This window comes from Neofelis nebulosa, chromosome 12 (assembly GCF_028018385.1).
Source record: "Neofelis nebulosa isolate mNeoNeb1 chromosome 12, mNeoNeb1.pri, whole genome shotgun sequence".
NCBI classification, from domain to species: domain Eukaryota; kingdom Metazoa; phylum Chordata; class Mammalia; order Carnivora; family Felidae; genus Neofelis; species Neofelis nebulosa.
The window spans coordinates 82,492,885-82,510,225 of NC_080793.1; the positions used below are offsets into that span (position 1 = coordinate 82,492,885).

The window sequence follows — 17,341 nt, forward strand, 5'->3', positions numbered from 1 at the left end:
GAAAAATGAGCTTTCTAATGCCGGATTCCAGAATTAGGCCAACTTACCCACCCATTGATGGGCAGCACTGAATGATTACAAGGCCCTCAACAGAGGCAAAGTCTGCCCTATATAGAGGATGCCTTGGGAGAGCAGAACGGGAGCTCTCTGCTGGCAGGTCAGTCCCGAAAGAGGGAAAAACTGAGCCAGAACTCAATCCCCTCTTTCAAATTCCTCATTCTATTATGCAACCACTCCTCTCCCGGAGGCACAGAGCTTCACAAATAAGGATCACTGACTGAATGAATGAATGAATGAATGAATTGACTTCTACGTCAGAGTCAGAATGGTCAAACGTGGGTTAAAATTTTTAAAACATGTTCTGAAATTCAAAATAATTAAACTATCAAAAAATAATAATTATTAAAATATCTAGCCACAGAGAAAATGTGAAGAAAATCAGGGTACATCCTCTTAATTGGAAAAATATGAACCCTAAGGAGCACATGGATGAAGAATTTTTGAAAAGATAGAAAATGTACTATTCAGGTTACACACAAAGTACAGAAATTAGCAAAAATCTTCAGATGTTTTTCTTTTTGCTTCATATCACTCCTCTAGATTCCATGCAGCCTATAATGAAACATGATACTTTTATAGTTCAGAAGTTAACTTTTCTTAAAAATTAGGTCATAAATCTAACCAGAAATTCTGGAAATCAAAGCAAAAGACAGAACTGGTTTGCCAACTTCAATATTTGCTTTGAAATAATGACTAGATAGGAGAATAAAAAATACAATGGATATAATAAATCTCATGAACCCACCTCAAATAAAATTCTGTTTCTAAAGTTGCTTTGTCTATTTATTCAATCACTTTAACATGATTCATTATATCGTTTAAAAACTGAGACGTGTATTTTATAAATCACAAAGTGGCTCACAGGCCTGATTTTTTCAGTAATGAAGAAAAGCAAATCTTAGAAAGGTTGCTGTGGCAGGCAGCCTCCAAGGTGACCCTCAGCGATCCCCCACACTCGGTATTCACACCCTTGTGTAATTCCCTCCCCTTGAGTGTAGCCTTGATTCAGGGTGACCAGTCACTGTGGTTTGCCCCGGACTGAGGGGATTCCCAAGATGCAGGACTTTCAGCGTTAACGTAGGAAAGTCCTGGGCAAATGAGGATGAATCACTCCCCCTCGATGGATTTAGTGACTCACTTAAAAAAAAAATAGAATACAGCAGAAAGGATGAGTGATTGGTTCCAAGATTATGATATACAAAGACTGTGGCTTCCTTGTCACATGCTCTCTCTCGTGCTCTCTCGGTTCACTTGCTCTAGGAGAAGCCAGCCGCCATGTCATGGGGCAGCCTTGCAGACAGGCCAACGGGCGTGAATCTGGAAACAGATTTGAAGTGTGCCGACAGCCACGTGCATGAATCAGAAGCAGATCCTCCCTTCGGCCTTCAGATGACTACAGCCCCAGACAATGCCTGACTGCAGCTTTGACAGAGAGAGAGACTCTGAGCCAGAACCACCTTGCAAAGAAACTGTAAGATAATAAAGGTTAATGGTTTGGGGGGAATTTGTTACACAGCACAGATAACTAATACAGGTGTGATGGCATCAGAAATCCAGGCTAAGGTATACGTTATTTTTGAACCTAGGATGTAGTTTCTTTAAAATGAGCTTTATCACCTAAACCATAACTATTCTCCCTACATCATTTATATGAGTGCCCAAAAGCATAGCCCACATCACCCCACCCCATCATGGCCATTCAGACCAGGTCCTGACTTTGTGGAAGCAAAAAACCAACACTTCTAGGACACCTGGGTGGCTCAGTCGGTTTAAGTGTCCAACTTTGACTTAGGTCCTGATCTCACGATACAGTTCGTGAGTTTGAGCCCCACATCCGGCTCTCGGCTGTTAGCACAGAGCTTGCTTCAGACCCTCTGTCCCTGTCTCCCTCTGTCCCTCCTCCACTCGTGCACACACACACACTCACTCTCTCTCTCTCTCTCTCTCTCTCTCTCTCTCTCTCTGTCTCTCTCTTTCTCTCTCTCTCTCTGTTAAAAATAAACATTAAAAAAAAAAAAATCAACCACGTCCCAGTGGGAAGCAGTCCCTTTCTTTTCTGCCTCTCCCCAACCCCAGTGGGGGACAGCACTGATGATTGCTGTGACTACTATATCAATTGAACAGAGTTTTACAGAATCATATAATCAAAGATTCATAACATTAGGAAGAGCCCATTGAGATTTCTTTGATTATAAATTTCAAAAAAGTAAGAATTCCATGCTGGGTTGGAGATGGGATCCTTAATACCTTTTCCCTCCCCTCCAAAGAAAAGCTAGCAGAGATCAGAGCCATTGAGGGCTTTCATTTTTAACTTTGCATCATGGAAATGTTCATCATAGAAAAGTAGAGAAAATAATATGCAAAACCCATAACTCTTGTAAGCATCTCTTATCTTCAACAATTACCAGTTCAAGGCCAGTTTCTTTTTTTTCATCTCCTGCCCCCCCTCCCTTGCCATACACTTAACCCCCACCCTGACCCTTTGGGTTATTTTGAAACAATTTTCAGACATTATATCATTTCATCTGTAAATACTTCAGTACATAGCTCCAAAAGATAGGAAGATGAGAATTCTTTTTAAAAAAACATAATCACAATGACATAAAAAAAATACACTCTTAATGTCACCAAATATCCAATCAGTATCTTACCCCCCCTCCCCCCCACCATCATCTCAGGTTTTTTCAATGTGTATTTATTTTTGAGAGAGAAAGCATGTGTGCATGAGTGGGGGCAGGGCAGACAAGAGGGGACAGAGGATTTGAAGCCAGCTCTGGGCTAAGAGCAGAAAGCCTGATGCAGAGCTCAAACTCAGGAACCATGAACCATGAGATCATGACCTGACCTTAAGTCCAACAGATAACCAACTGAGCCACCCAGGCACCCCTCAGGTTTTGTTTGTTTGTTTGTTTTATAGTTACTCTGTGTGTTCAAGTCAGTATCCAAACAAGGTCTACACGTAGCTTTTGGTTGATCCAGATCTTAAATTGGTTTTAATTTACTGCTTCCCCTTCTGCCACTGGCCCCGACCTCCCATGCCCTACACTAGCAGTACATTTTAGACCATCCTGCTGCTTCCTGATTTCCAGTAGGGACTCATCTCTCCTGATAAACAAACAGCAGTGTACTGGAGCCCCTCTTTAGCATGTAACTTTCTGAGGCATGCTTGAACTTGGGTCCATATTAATGTCTCGGAATGTATCAAAGAAAGGCACTCTGACTGCACACTGTACTGAAGGAGATAGAAGTCAATTTCACACTACAGTTGGTATAACAACTTTTTAAAAAAAAGTCGCTATTGGGGGATGTTCCACGAAAGTCAATAAATATTTTGCTCCACTGACACTGCCCTTGGTATCTCTTTTAAATAATAAATATGAAACGAGAAAGTGTTTGGATGGCAACACTCATCGGCTGCATCATGGCGACAGTGGCTCTTCTTCCTAAACCTCCTTAAGTTTCTTATTTTCTTTCTATGAAGTGGGATAAAACTAATAGCTTCACAGGGCAGTTCTCCCTAAGGCCTTTTCCCCAGTATTTCCCAAGCTGAGGCGCATCTGTGGAGGGCTGGTGTGAAGTGAAAACACAGGGAGTAACTGATATCTGTGAATTTATTTAGGTCATCATGATGTTATTAACCACAGGGTTTTGACAGGATGGCTGTGAAATCTCCTCCCCAAGCTGGCGTCACTTAGGACCCAGGAGGAAGCACATTCTCCAGGCCTGTTTACTCTTTAGACCCTCCCCCGCCACCCCCCCCCCCTCCCCCGGGCTTGCACTTCACCTCTGCACTTAACACCTGACCAGACAGAGTTAGGCACTGTAAACTTGGAGGTGTGAACCTCATTACTGCTTTTCCTATGGTGCATGCCTGGGATTTGTCCGGCATTGGAACAGGCAAGAGTTCGAAGCAGATGGCACCTTTTTGTGACTTGAGTCAATTAAGGAGGGATTCCAAGCCGGCTTGGACGGCCAGGCTGCCAGAAGGACCCTGGAGCAGCAGCTGGAATAAAACTAATGAAAACAACTACAGAGCAATTTGTGAAAATGTCAAGGCCAGCACAAACACGCTGACCCTTGTAAACCTTGAGGTGAACTTGGAGAGAGGTTGGCCCACCCTGCCTTCAGAATGGCAAAGGAGGGAGGGAGGCTCTTGCCTCCTGGCCAGTTCTCAGGTCTTTCCAGGTGTCCCTAGCGCCTTGCCCCATTGCCCACGCCTGTCCTGAAGGGACTCACCCCAGTGGATGAAACATCTGGGCCATCCGCTCCTTTCTCTAGGTAGACCTTCCTCCCACACAAAACTCCCTCCTGCCGTGAATGGAAGCGTATATACGTATATAACGAGGTGCCTGGAGCGTGCAAACCTAACAGCCTGTGGAAGAAACAGCAGCTCTAGAAAGGGGGTTGGATATAGCTCCTCGAGCCCATAAAAGACACCCAGAACCTAAAATAAGTAAATGTTAAGATTCCAGGCACACAACAACTCATCCTATTTTCTTCTCCTCCCTTCCTTTAAATGGTGCCGGCTGTATTCACCACTGTTTACACAAGAGCAAATGCCTCTGTCAAGATGAATGGACTTTCTGTAAGCTCACAGCTGTATAAGCTACAAAAAGTTACAGAGGTGATTAATGGATGAAGGCGGCAACTTAGCTTATATAGACACGGAGAAAGGGGCAGCCCAGATTGCAGTTTTGTTACTACTGTAGGTATCGAACCACGTGATGATTTCAGGACCCCTAAAGTCAATCAGGTGCAGATGAAGAAAGATTAACTGAAACTGGAAATAGGAAAATGAGGAAGATTGGCAAGACTGTTCTAGAAACAGAGAGCAGGAGGCCACCACCCCAACTGATACAGACTTGGAGCAGGAGGGAGTGGGGACAGGGAGGTGGCATCTCTGGAGCCCTGGACCAAGCCAGGAAACCAAGAAGGGTTCTTTGAACCTTTCTTTCACATACTGCTCACACCCAGACACAACAGGACCCAGTGCCCCACTGTCTTTCTCCCAGCTCACTTCTGAATATGGCCCCTGGCTCCACCTTGCTCTCCACCCATTCATCCTCCATATTCTTTTCAATATTTTTCAATATTTTTAAACACCAGTGCAACTATTTAACAAGAGACTCCCTTTGCTAAAGCCCTTATGCAAACACACACACACACACACACACGCACGCACGCACTCACACGCACACACACACTAAGCCTAACTCTATAGCTCAGTCCAAAGCTGTACCTCCCCATTCTCCTCTCCCCTGTGTGTCACTATCGCCCCCACACCTCCAACCTGCTCTCCCTTCCCAAGGGCACCATGCTTGTCTTTGCTAATTTTGTCTTCTCTGCCTTGCTGGCCTATCTACCCCCTTCTCCTGGCAAACTCCTACTCAGATGTCACCTCACCTGCCTTCCTCTCCTGCTGCCCAAGACCCTGTAAGCCCCTCCCCCACGATGCTGTCACCACTAGAATGACATGATATTTGTTCTTAGGGAGAACTACTTCCCCAGATTATAAACCCCTAAAGAAAGGTACTGTGCCTTGCCTGTCTGTGAATTCCTAAAGCCCTGTACAGTTTCTGACACACAGGAGGTACTCAATAAATGTCCCTCCGTTGAATTTCCTTGACTCTAACAAAAGCCCAATAAAACCTACTACTTGGCTCCTTGGCTTTGGCTCTCTCACCAAAACTGTTCTCCTTTGGTTCCTTTCCAGTCGTGGTGAACACTTGATCATTTCTGGCCTGCAAGACGCTGCTGCTTCCACAGCCTTCCTTGCTGAGCTTCTGCAGTTGGCCAGACTTGAGCCTGAGGAGCCAATGCTGGTGCCAGCTACTATAACCATTAAGCGCATCTCCCGCCAACAGCGGCCATGACCCGGGGCAAGGTGAGCATGGTCACTGGAGAACATTCAGTCGTTGCCAGTTGATGGAGCCTTCTCTGGTCACCTTCTGAAGCAGCACACAGCAGGTAGAATTACCCTCACCTGCCGCAGAGCTGTCTGCTAGGATACTTACCTCCCTGCAGACCAAATCATATTTTCTTCCATATACCTTTGCAATCTAGATTTCTGTCTCCCTTCTCTAGATCTCACCTTCTTGGAGGTCGCTTTTCCAGCCGAAGAGGGCAAAGAAACATCTTGGAATGCTTTAGTCGCACCGTCTCAGGGACCGGGCACGGCATTCATACTGTTCAGGGGAGCCTGTGACTGAAAACAGATTCAGTGGGACAAGTGCTGGGTCCATAAGGCATTCTATTAAAAAATTAAGATAATGGAGAGCATTTATTATCATAGCATGCCCACATCAAAAAGGATAGTAGGTTAGTGTCAAAGTGTCATAGGAGCAACTTAGAGATCAATAAGCCCACACTCCCATTTTACAGACAGGAAACCAGGGCCCAGAGATGGGGAGCGGCTTGTCCAAGGTCACACAGCTGCATAATGCCGAGGCTGGCTCCACTCAGGGATTTTACCAGCTTCCATATTTAAGCTCAAGGATTTAGTGGCAAAAGCAGAGTCCAGGGTTCCCCAACACCTCCTCCCAACTCACCTCCCATCCCCTCTCAGTCCCCTTGCTTTTAAGGGGGTTGGATTCTGATCCTGTGGCCTACGTATTTAAAGTGCACATCTCACCCCTTACCAGACCTAAGGAGCATGTGTCCTGCCCCCATGCCCATGGAGTGGTTCCACTTAAGCCATGATTTCTAAACCTGCGCCAGACTACCTGGAGTGATTCTTTTTTTAAAATGTTTATATTTGAGACAGAGAGAGACAGAATATGAGCGGGGGAGGGGCAGAGAGAGAGGGAGACACAGAATCAGAAGCAGGCTCCAGGCTCTGAGCTGTCAGCACAGAGCCTGATGTGGGGCTCGAACACACGAATCTTGAGATCATGACCTGAGCCTAAGTCGGACGCTCAACCGACTGAGCCACCCAGGCACCCCTGGAGTGATTTTTTTAAAACACAGAATCCTGGTCCTCATATTGAGGTTTTCCATTTCAGTAGGATGGGCCTTGAGAAACTGTAGTTTTTAAACTCTTTCACTATTTCTTGTAAGGCAAATTTTTAGGACCCCTACGCCAGCTGCCCTTTCTAGGTCCTTTCTAACCTGGAGATTCTCTGCTTATGTATAATATGAAATCCCTCATGTGTGATTCCATCATTCCTAGTTAAAATTAAAAAAAAAAAAAGATACAGTCAGAAGTGTGGGTGTGTTATCTAGACTTCCAGCAAGAAAACAGGCATCCAGAGAGAATATGAAAGTCACTCAAGGTCACCAACAGACTGCCTCCATCAGTAGGAGAGCAGGACTTTTAACTTGCTGACCACGAGGTGATGCTGTCCTATAGAATAAGCAGCAAAAAGGAGACCTGTGACCCTGAATGACTCAGCCATTGCCCTGCAAGGTGAAAGTCGATTAATGTCTGTGCATCATCTCTTCGCCCATGACATGAGAGCGATAATGCTTTGCCTCCATTTCAGGTGACAGAGATGCTTATAAAACACTGAAAGTATAAAAGTGTTAAGAGAAGACAGACTGCCTTTTTAAAATAACTCAGACACGATATTCCCCCTTAAGTGGTTGTGTCGAGTAAAATTTCCATCTAGATCCAGCATGGTAATATGAACTATGAGAGCACTGACATCTTAAACCCCTGTTCATATAACTTGGGCTGAATGGGTGGCCTCACTCAGTGTGGCCACTTCAATTTATAATTTATTGAAATCAGCCTAACACCAAGATACGACTTTCTCATGTCAGTTCATTTCTCTCCGTCTCCAGTCAAAGCCAAAACTCCATTATAGACCTTCCAACATGGCAGGTGCCTCCGTGGGAAAAGTCACAGACCTTTTCAACTATAAACACCAGATGCAAGAAGCTGGAAACTGAGAGTTGGCTGAAGACAATTGCTTAGTGATGCAAAGAAGGTTCCTATAATTATTGCAGACCCCTTGCAGAACCACCGCATTAGCTTTCTACACCACCTTTGTCCCAAACCCCTGCTCATCTATGAGCTAATGGGAAACACAGGCTTGTTTAGTAGAATGCCTTGCAGTAGAACTGAAAGCTTAAGAAAACCTTGGATAAAACTTAACGTAGATGTACAGGATTTCAATGGCTACCATCTCCTGAGACTTAAGATCCAATCATGTTGAAGTTGTTTTTGCAATGTAGTATGTTCTTCCGCTTCTATCCACGTAATGCTCACACTCGGAGCTCTCTCCAGTTTTTCCATTGGTCTGTGGGATGAAAAGCTCTCACTGATCTTCACATACATTAGTGCGAAGCCACAGACAGAACAAGTATGCAGAAATATAGGGGAAAGAAAGAGAGATCAGGAAAAAATGGAGCACTGGGACAGAGCAGAAGGAGCAAAGTGGACACACAGTAAAACAATAAAGTCGTGTATGGAAACCAGAGAAACAAATGCAAAAATAGACAATGGGGATGGAGAAGGGATGGGGAAGAAGATACCTACATGTCAAAGAATGCATATGCCAGGTAGATGGTAAATGCAAGAAACAGTTCTCCATTCCAGATTGTTTTAAGTTGAGGCAGTAGGAGTGGAGGTGAGGGGTGACGCTTTTGCTGACTGGGAGGAAGAGTAAAGTCATGACTGCCGTGTGCTAACTGCCCAACACAACCCTGGACCAACAAGGCTCCAGGCCCAGGTGAAGTCAGGCCAACCTGACAGACTAGCTTCAACATGGCGGCCCAGCTGCACACAAAGTATCTGACATCCTAGTTTCCAAGTCCATAGGGAATACAGGTGATGGCAGAACCCAGGCCAGTTTGTAGGAGGAGAGAGAATGCCCCCTGGGCAAAACAAGTGAGGGTCTTTCCACCGAGTGGACTAGAAACTTGAAGGAGCCACCCTCAAGTTTGCAACTCAGACGAAATGAAGGCCTTCAGGGCTGGTATGCAGGGCAAGGTCCTCAGGATGGGAAAATTAGACTGTATGCTTGGCTCCCTACAGAGCCCAAGTGTCCAGCAGAGATAATTTCGTCATTACACATAGCACATACTGAATGATCACGAAGGGGTAGCTAGAATTCTTCCATATTCTGTTTTCTGCCTCGGCTCCTCCTTGGGTTTCTCATCACTTTCTCCATCACTGTATGCTCCTCAGTGTTCTTAGACCTCTGTCATACAACAAGGGTTCCTTCTGACCTTACCAGAGGGCCTTGCTGGGTATCCATTCGTTCATTCATTCATCCATCCATCCATTCTTCATTCATCTTCCTTTGATGCATTAGCAACTTTGCACCATTACACCTCTTGAAAGTTATACCACTTTGTGACTTCTTTCTTTATAAATATAAATATAAATGACAACTCTTGGACTCAAAAACTCACCACAGAGATAATAAACAAGAAGTCGTATTTCTTCATCGGGGTTTCAAACAAAGACCATTCACCAACTTTCTTGACACAGCAGTTTATTGTAGAGAATATTATTTGGAACAAATTTATTTTTTTTAATTATATTTTTAACGTTTATTTATTTTTGAGACAGAGAGAGACAGAGCATGAACAGGGGAGGGGCAGAGAGAGAGGGAGACACAGAATCTGAAACAGGCTCCAGGCTCTGAGCAGTCAGCACAGAGCCCGACGCGGGGCTCGAACTCACGGACCGCGAGATCGTGACCTGAGCCGAAGTCGGCCGCTTCACCGACTGAGCCACCCAGGCGCCCCTTATTTGGAACAAATTTAAATCATAAGCCATGTTTGTGTAAACCCAAAACATTTTGTTTTGTATACATATGCCCCATGAGAGGATTGAAAAACAACAGCATCTGTGACTCTGTGACCTGTTGTGCGCCTGAACTATTTCCAAGCACTCCCATGTTTAAATTTATTTTACCCTAGAAATGTTGTTCTGGGCTATGAATTTATTTTTAACCCTGTGTGGATACAGAAGTCATCAAAAGGTTAAAATACTGAGCAAGAAGAAAAAAGAGTAAGTACAATAAAGTTGTACTACATTACCTTTTCTGTATACACTGTATTGATTTAACTTTGAAATTGTGCTTATTCTTTTTTTTTTTTTAATTAGGTAATCTCTATGCCCAACATGGGGCTTGAACTCACGACCCCGAGATCAAGAGTCACATGCTCTATGGACTGAGGCAGCCAGGTGCCCCAAATTGTGCTTATTCTTTAACTTCATTTGTTGCCATTATTCAATTGATACAGTGTTCTATCTGTGAAAGTTGTTTGGTATCTTGGGATGGCACACAACATGGTTTTTCCCACTAAAATGAATAGAGGTTTGTTTGGGTTTTTTCCATGTAACAGCTTTTCAGTTAATTGCAGAATTTTCAGTACATTTTGAAGTCACTTATTGGGATATGAGTATACTATGTTCAGGGCATTCTAGAAGGCACTGGAAAGCCAAAGATGAATTGAACCCACATCCTGCCACCAGCTCATAATCTAATAAGAGATACTGATGGGTAAGCAGGCAACTGAGCAGTAAGAGGAATGTTCTAGCAGAAGTGCAGGATATTTAGTGCAACCAGGAGGAGAGGGGGAGCTCTCAGTGGATCTATGATTTCAAGGTGGGAGACAGTTCAGGGCTTTTGCTTAGTCTTCCTTCCTTCAGCAAAACAAAGATTCTTGTGTCTTATCCCCTTAGTACTTTGCAAGGTTGGTTGTTAATCTATAATAAAGTAATTCAAGGTGAGGAGCCATCCAACTAACTGTCTGCTAGGCAGCTCCACGGACACCTCAGCTCAGCTCACCCAAAAGCCAATTCTTTGTCCTCGCCTACAGGTCTGTCCCACGGTTGTCCGAGCCAGAAACCTAGGGGACCTGCTTAGCCCCTCCTTTGCCCTTCTCCACCCAATCTGATTCCCAAGCCCTGTCAGTTTTTCATCTTAAACTTTTCAGAATCTGCCTACTTCTCTCCATCCTTTTACGACCATCCTATTCCAAGCTACTTTCTTCCCTTCTTCCCCTGGGCTCTTCTCCTCTTCCTCTAAGCATGACTCCCTTCCGTTCATTCTTCAGAAAGCAGACAGAGTGGTATCCTAAAGTATAAATCTCTGTCTCCTTCCAGGCTAAAAATCTGAAGGGCTTGCCACTGCCCTCAGGATCAAGGCCATATGGATATCCACAGCCCTTTCCGACATGACCTCAGCTCTTCCCCAAGCTGCTCTTCTTTCAGTTTCTTACAGGAGCTTGTTCTCGCACCTCTGGACTTGGTACTTGTTATCCCCCCTTCCTGGAACATCCCTCCACCCTTTTCCCCTCCTTGCTTACCTCACTTCTCCTCAGCTTTGTTCTATCTCTCCCTGATGCTCCGACAGGGTGAGGGACCCCTGTTTCATTTGCTTTTGAAGCACCTTTTAATTCTCCTGTCAGAGCTTAGATCACAGGGTATTGCAACTGATTAGTTTCCTCCCCTTTTAGACCATAGGACTGGGGAGGCAGGTGTCATGGGTGTCCTACTCATCACTATAACCCTGCTGCCAAGTCCAGTGCTAGCATAGGGTGGAGGCCCAGTCTATTGAAGAATGAACGAGTGAATGAATGAATGAATGAATGACTTCCTTTATGAATAACTATAGGAAGTTACCTACGGGTAACTTTACTCAGGAAATGGATCCTTAAGAAGGACATTGTAGACAACAGTGGCAGGCAGGTGGGGAGGTATATCTGAAAGTGCCTCATCCGAAAGTGGGCCCTTCTTGGTCCCTAAAGGGCTGGAGCACAAGTCTGGGCTCCCTCTGAGGTCCCTCTGCTTCCTCTCCACATGGCCACCCTAACTCCTGCAATGACAGGGCCACATTCTGATCCTGGCTATAATATAACTACCCTCCCCAAATCTGAAGGCCCTTCTCTGAACATCTTCTCCATTCCCTTTGTGTTGCTGGGCTCTTCAGGGCCAATGTGAGGACCGGTGTCTGCTTCCAGGAGCAGATAGATCCAGGAGCCTGACCCACCTAATGCTGAGTAAATTTCCCCTGCACCAATAAGTTCTAGAAAGAACAATGGAAGATTAATTTAATGATGGATAGGCCAGATGTACAAAAGCAAAGCAATAATATGTCAATTTTATGACAACCAATACACTCACCGGTCAGATCTGTTTCCCCCTTTAGGAGTGAGGGAGGGACATTACAAATCTGAGCTCAGGGCCAGGCGGGGGTGGGGGATTTCTAATCAGACTCCCTAAGTTGGGAGAGCAGAACACCAATTTGTTGATTTCTCTGCTCTTGCTTTTGGAACCACTGGGCTGTTTAGGGGAACTCTTAAGAACTTCCCTATCAGCACCATAACTAATTTGTGGTTTCCCAGGCAACTCCCTCATTGGTAAGTAATTCAAACTGTTGTAAACTTTGTGGTAGAGCATTCTGGCAACATAGCGGCCCTGGCATTTTCCTCTTCGCTCTCAGCTCCATTCTCCTCCCTTGAAGCTCGGCTGGGCAGGCCCAACCACATAATTTGCAGGGCCAATGCAAAAATAAAAATGCAAGACCCCTTGCTCGGAAAGTATGAAGAATTTCAAGACAGTGACAGCACGGGGTTTTTCGAGGGATGGGGCTTTGTGCAACCATACAGATCCAGTGTCCCTGATACTGGCCTTGCTTCTCTCAGTTGGAGCTGGATTCTGCAAACCACTTTTCCAGACTTCTTTGGCATCTTAGTTCTGATTAGGTTCAGTCTGGGAGGCATTGGTGGATGGGAGGGGCGACTGGAAGGCAGGAAGGAAGAAAGCATTTGTATACTTCTCTTGCTTCCAGCTACATCTGCTGAAGCAGTGGGGCACCCTTTGTTTTCTCCAGAAGTTGCAACAGCGGGGTGACTATGGTTCCACCGTTCTGCAGGGACTCCGGTAGTGACCTCAGTGCTCTCAACCGCAAGCACAGTCATCAGCACTGTCAGCAGTGAATGTGTCCTGGGCTCTGGCAACACCCCCACCTTCTCCTCTTTGCTCCACAATCCGAAGGTTGGTAGTGGCTTCCTACAGTTACTAATCTAGGGGTTATCTCAACTTCCCCTTTCTGTTCCTTTAGCCCTTCCAACAATAATAATCATTCCCTAAATTAGGTCCCCTGATTGAAACAATTAGCATGGTTTCTATTCTCCCGATGGGATACCAGTTAACAGAGTAGCCAAATTCTAAAAATTACGTCTACCCATTGACCCAGTTATTCAGCTTCTAAGGATTTATACTCAGGGTATAACCAAGGAGTTGGAAAAGATCTAGCCAAAATACTGTTTATTACAGTGTTGTCTGTGGTGGCAAGAAGCCGGAAATAACCTAATTCCGAAATAGCCAACAATGCGCCCATTAACAATAATGAAATAAGAAAGACAAATATTAATGGAGCAGAATGTAATATAAAATCCAAAAAAGGACTCAAATATAAACAGAAATTTCGTGTATGGCTAAAGTGGTATCTCAAATCAATACATAGCAAGGGCAGTACAAGAAAGATAGTTACAGACCAATATCCCTCATGAACATAATGTAAAATTTCTTTATGAAGTATTAGCAAATAGAATCAAGAGATATATAAAAACGATAATAAATCACGACCAAGGGCGGTGGACTCCAGAAATGCAAGGTTGATTTCACGTTCAAAAATAAATTAATGTAATTCACTACATTAATAGAATAAAGGCCCTAAAGAAGCATATGACCATCCCCGTAGATATAGAAAAAGCATTTGTCAAAATTTAGGATAAAAAGTCTCACCCCACTAGGAATAGAAGGGTACTTTCTAAATGTGATAATGGGCATCTACAACCTACAGCTAATATCAGACTTAATGGTTATAGTTTCCTAGGCAACTCCATGCACTACAGAGTAGTTCAAATTGGCATCAACTTTGTGGAGAGGAAAGTGGGAAGGCACAGCCAGCTGATTGTTTACCCATTTGCTGGTGGGTAAGATTAAGAACAAGGCAAAGAGATGCCCACAGCCCCTACTTTAAATCTTTTTTAATGTTTACTTATTTTTGAGAGAGAGACAGAGCACGAGCAGGGGAGGGGCGGAGAGAGAGGGAGACACAGAATCTGTCAGAATCAGGCTCCAGGCGCTGAGCTGTCAGCGCAGAGCCCCATGCGGGCTCGAACTCACAAACCGCGAGATCATGACCTGAGCCGAAGTCGGACACTTAACCAGCTGAGCCACCAGGCACCCCCCATGACCACCCCTACTTTAGACAACATTTTACTAGAACTTTTGCTTAGTACAGTGAGGTAAGAAGAAGAAAGAGAAGGCATAAAGCTCAGAAAAGAAGAAAAAAACCTGTCATTATTCAGAGATAACATGACTACACATGTAAAAAAATGAGATCAACACCTGGGGTGGGAATAACTGAATATCACTCGGAGAAAAGTTAAATGGGGTACACACTTCACAAATTACACCAGGAAAAAATTTTAAATAGATCAATAAAATCATAAAGGGCTCTAGAGAAAGCCGTTAGATAATTAATAATAAGAATATGGAAGGCCTTTCTAATTATGAAAATGACATCTAGAAGTATAGAAAACTGAAAAATACAACAACCACAAAAAAAATTTCTGCATAGCACAAACAATAAGCAAAGTTAAAAAGCAGATGATGGGTTGGGGAAAATATTTGGATCCTTACTCACAGATAAAAGGCTAATGTCCTAATATAGAAAGACTCTATAGGGGAAAAGCTTACAGTCTGAATGAAAAAGGGTAATGGCTATGGATTAAAAATAGAAATAGCAAAAGCTATCAAACATATGAAAAGATATTCAACCTCACCTATAATGAGAGAGGTTGAAAATTAAAAGCACCCTGAAAGGGACTCCTGGGTGGCTCAGTCAGTTGAGCGTCTGACTCTAAATTTCGGCTCAGGTCATGATCTCACAGTTTCATGGGTTTGAGCCCCTCGTTGGGCTCTGCACTGATGGCATAGAACCTGCTTGAGATTCTCTCTCCCCTTCTCTCTCTGCCCCTCCCCCACTCACACTCTCTCTTTCTCAAAAGAATAATAAAAAAAAGCACCCTGAAGTATTATTTTTATCAATCAGATTGATTGATAAAAGATCAGAAACGTTTTTAACCCACTCATTGATGAGAATGTGGGGAAACGGGTACTTCTATGCACTCACTCATAGGCATGTAGAAGTTGGTACAAACGTTGGGGACAGCAATTTGACATCTTTCAGAATTACAAGAACAGGTTATCTTTTAATCCGGCATTTCATTTCAAGAACCTCATGCCACAGCTGCATTGCCCCAATGCAAAAGAGGGTTATTTATGGTAATAAGTTTTTGAATTCCAAAAGACTCAAAGTAACCAAAAAACTGAGCAGCAGGGAACTTGTTAAATAAAGGTACATTTATATTAGAATTCTATGGCAGCCCTTAAACATGAAGAACCTATATGTATTGATTTGTAGTGATCCTCCAGACATATTAAGCTAATAAGGTACAGAGCACTGTTAGGATATTAACCATTTGTGTACAATGTGAGCAAGATATATGTATTTGCTTGGATATACATAAAATAGGAAGGATTTACCCCCCCCTAAAAAAAGGTGGGGAGTAATACATAGTTGTTTCTGATAGCTAAGGGACAGGGTTGGGAAAGAGATTTTTCATTATATAGCCTTTTATATTTTTTTAATTGAACCACGTGAATGCTTACTTATTCAAAAGATATATTCTCGTTTTCAATACCGTAGAAGAACATAATGAGGAATATGGAAAACATCCACAGAAAATTGCTAGCTGAAAATGAGATTTAAAAAGTAGAGCCTGATCTCACTTTTATTTGTTTAAAATGTAGAGATGTGTGGAGGTGCCTGGTGGCTCAGTTGGTGAAGCATCCAACCGGTTCAGTTCATGATCTAATGGTTCATGGGTTTAAGCACCACATCGGACTCTGTGTGGACAGCTTGAAGCCTGGAGCCTGCTGGGGATTCTATGTCTGTCTGTCTGTCTGTCTCTCTCTCTGCCCCTCCCTCACTCACACTCCATCTATCTCTTTCAAAAATAAATAAAACATTAAAAACATAAATAGACAAAATAAAATGTAGAGATGTGTGTACTTGAGTTCACTTATGCCGTCTTAGGCATCCATTTGGGATCCGCCTGAGATGTGGACAGACTTTACTCCCAGAATTTGGGACTTTTCCTCCCGCGCTCTTTTCTCGAGGTTCTTCCCTTACTTTCCAGCCCTTGTGGTCACTCTAAAACGTATCCTGTGGCCCTTCAAGCCAATAATGCTGTCGGCTTTCTATGAATATTTTTAACTATTTTAAATGGCACAAATTAGGACGTCAAATTAGGACCCCCACGTCAAAATCCATAATAGACAGGAAATTCTCAGGTCATTCCCATCTTCCAAATGCCAACTATCTGTGTGCTTTGGTTCACCCTTCAGGGGCCTCAGGTGATTGTTTATATTTTGTCCAGAGTCTATTGCTGCCATCTATAAGGATTGCTGCAGCAAGAGCTTCCTCAAGCTTCCCACTGGACGTGGGCCCAAGAAAGATTGCTGGCTCTCTACTTTCTGGGTGCCTGGGAAGAGCGTGCTTCCGGCTCCCCTTACAGCTGGGATGGTGACATGAGATGTAAGTAGAAATTATGACTTGAGTGTTCCAAAGGGTGGCTGTGCCATCAACCTGGGTCCCAAATTAATAGAGACCCCAGCCAATCCTTGTTTAAAATGCATTGAATTTAAAATGCAAGAAACAAATCTATCGCACCATGCTGCCTCTTTTATACAAATATGCCCAGCATCTTCACAAGTGGCCAAAATACCCCGGGGCAAGCCTTGACTATGTCCTTGCCTATCACCCTCACCCTTTCTTCAGCACCAGTCTAGAGTAGGGGAAGGGACCTATGTGTCCCCTCTTACTCCCACACACAAACTCAGGTGCCATCTGGAGATGTCACAAGCCACCGTGCATCTCCACAGCTTACCTGCCGCCACAGCAGAAAGAACTCACTCTTGGCCTGACAGCTTATTTACAGGGACACAGTAATGGAGAGAGTAGGAACACGAGCTCTGGACTCAAGAGTCCTGAGCTCAAATCCTAGCTTTGCCACGGTGGGAGCTTGGCTTTTCCACTTACCCTCTCTGAACGTTAACTTCCTCACCTATAAACCAGGAGTGCTAAGACCACACAGTGCATTTTGGGGTACCTGACATATAGTTAGCCAGAGTTCAAAACAAATTTTTTTGGGCTGCTTATCCTCTGTTTAGTCAACACTCAGCAAATTTTACTGAAAGCGTATTAACTGCCAGGCCCTGTTCTAGACACTAAGAATACTCCGGCCA

General features: G+C 44.0%; 1 protein-coding gene across 9 annotated transcripts in view; it reads right to left on the bottom strand.

The window, feature by feature from the left end:
• The window catches only part of LOC131492086 (serine/arginine repetitive matrix protein 3-like), a 32,003-nt gene that overhangs the window by 3,842 nt on the left and 10,820 nt on the right, over positions 1-17,341 (bottom strand). For 2 of the 9 annotated variants that reach the window (XR_009251837.1, XR_009251838.1), the window contains exons 2-3: positions 6,152-6,265; positions 1,199-1,529 (exon numbers count right to left, since the gene is read on the bottom strand). The exons of 1 other annotated variant lie outside the window; for it this stretch is intronic. The gene's annotated coding sequence lies outside the window, so the exon portion shown is untranslated. Of the gene's footprint in view, positions 1-431; positions 1,530-5,848; positions 5,866-6,151; positions 6,311-17,341 lie in introns of those variants that run through there. 6 more of the 9 variants (XR_009251842.1, XR_009251840.1, XR_009251839.1 and 3 more) reach the window with 5 other exon arrangements.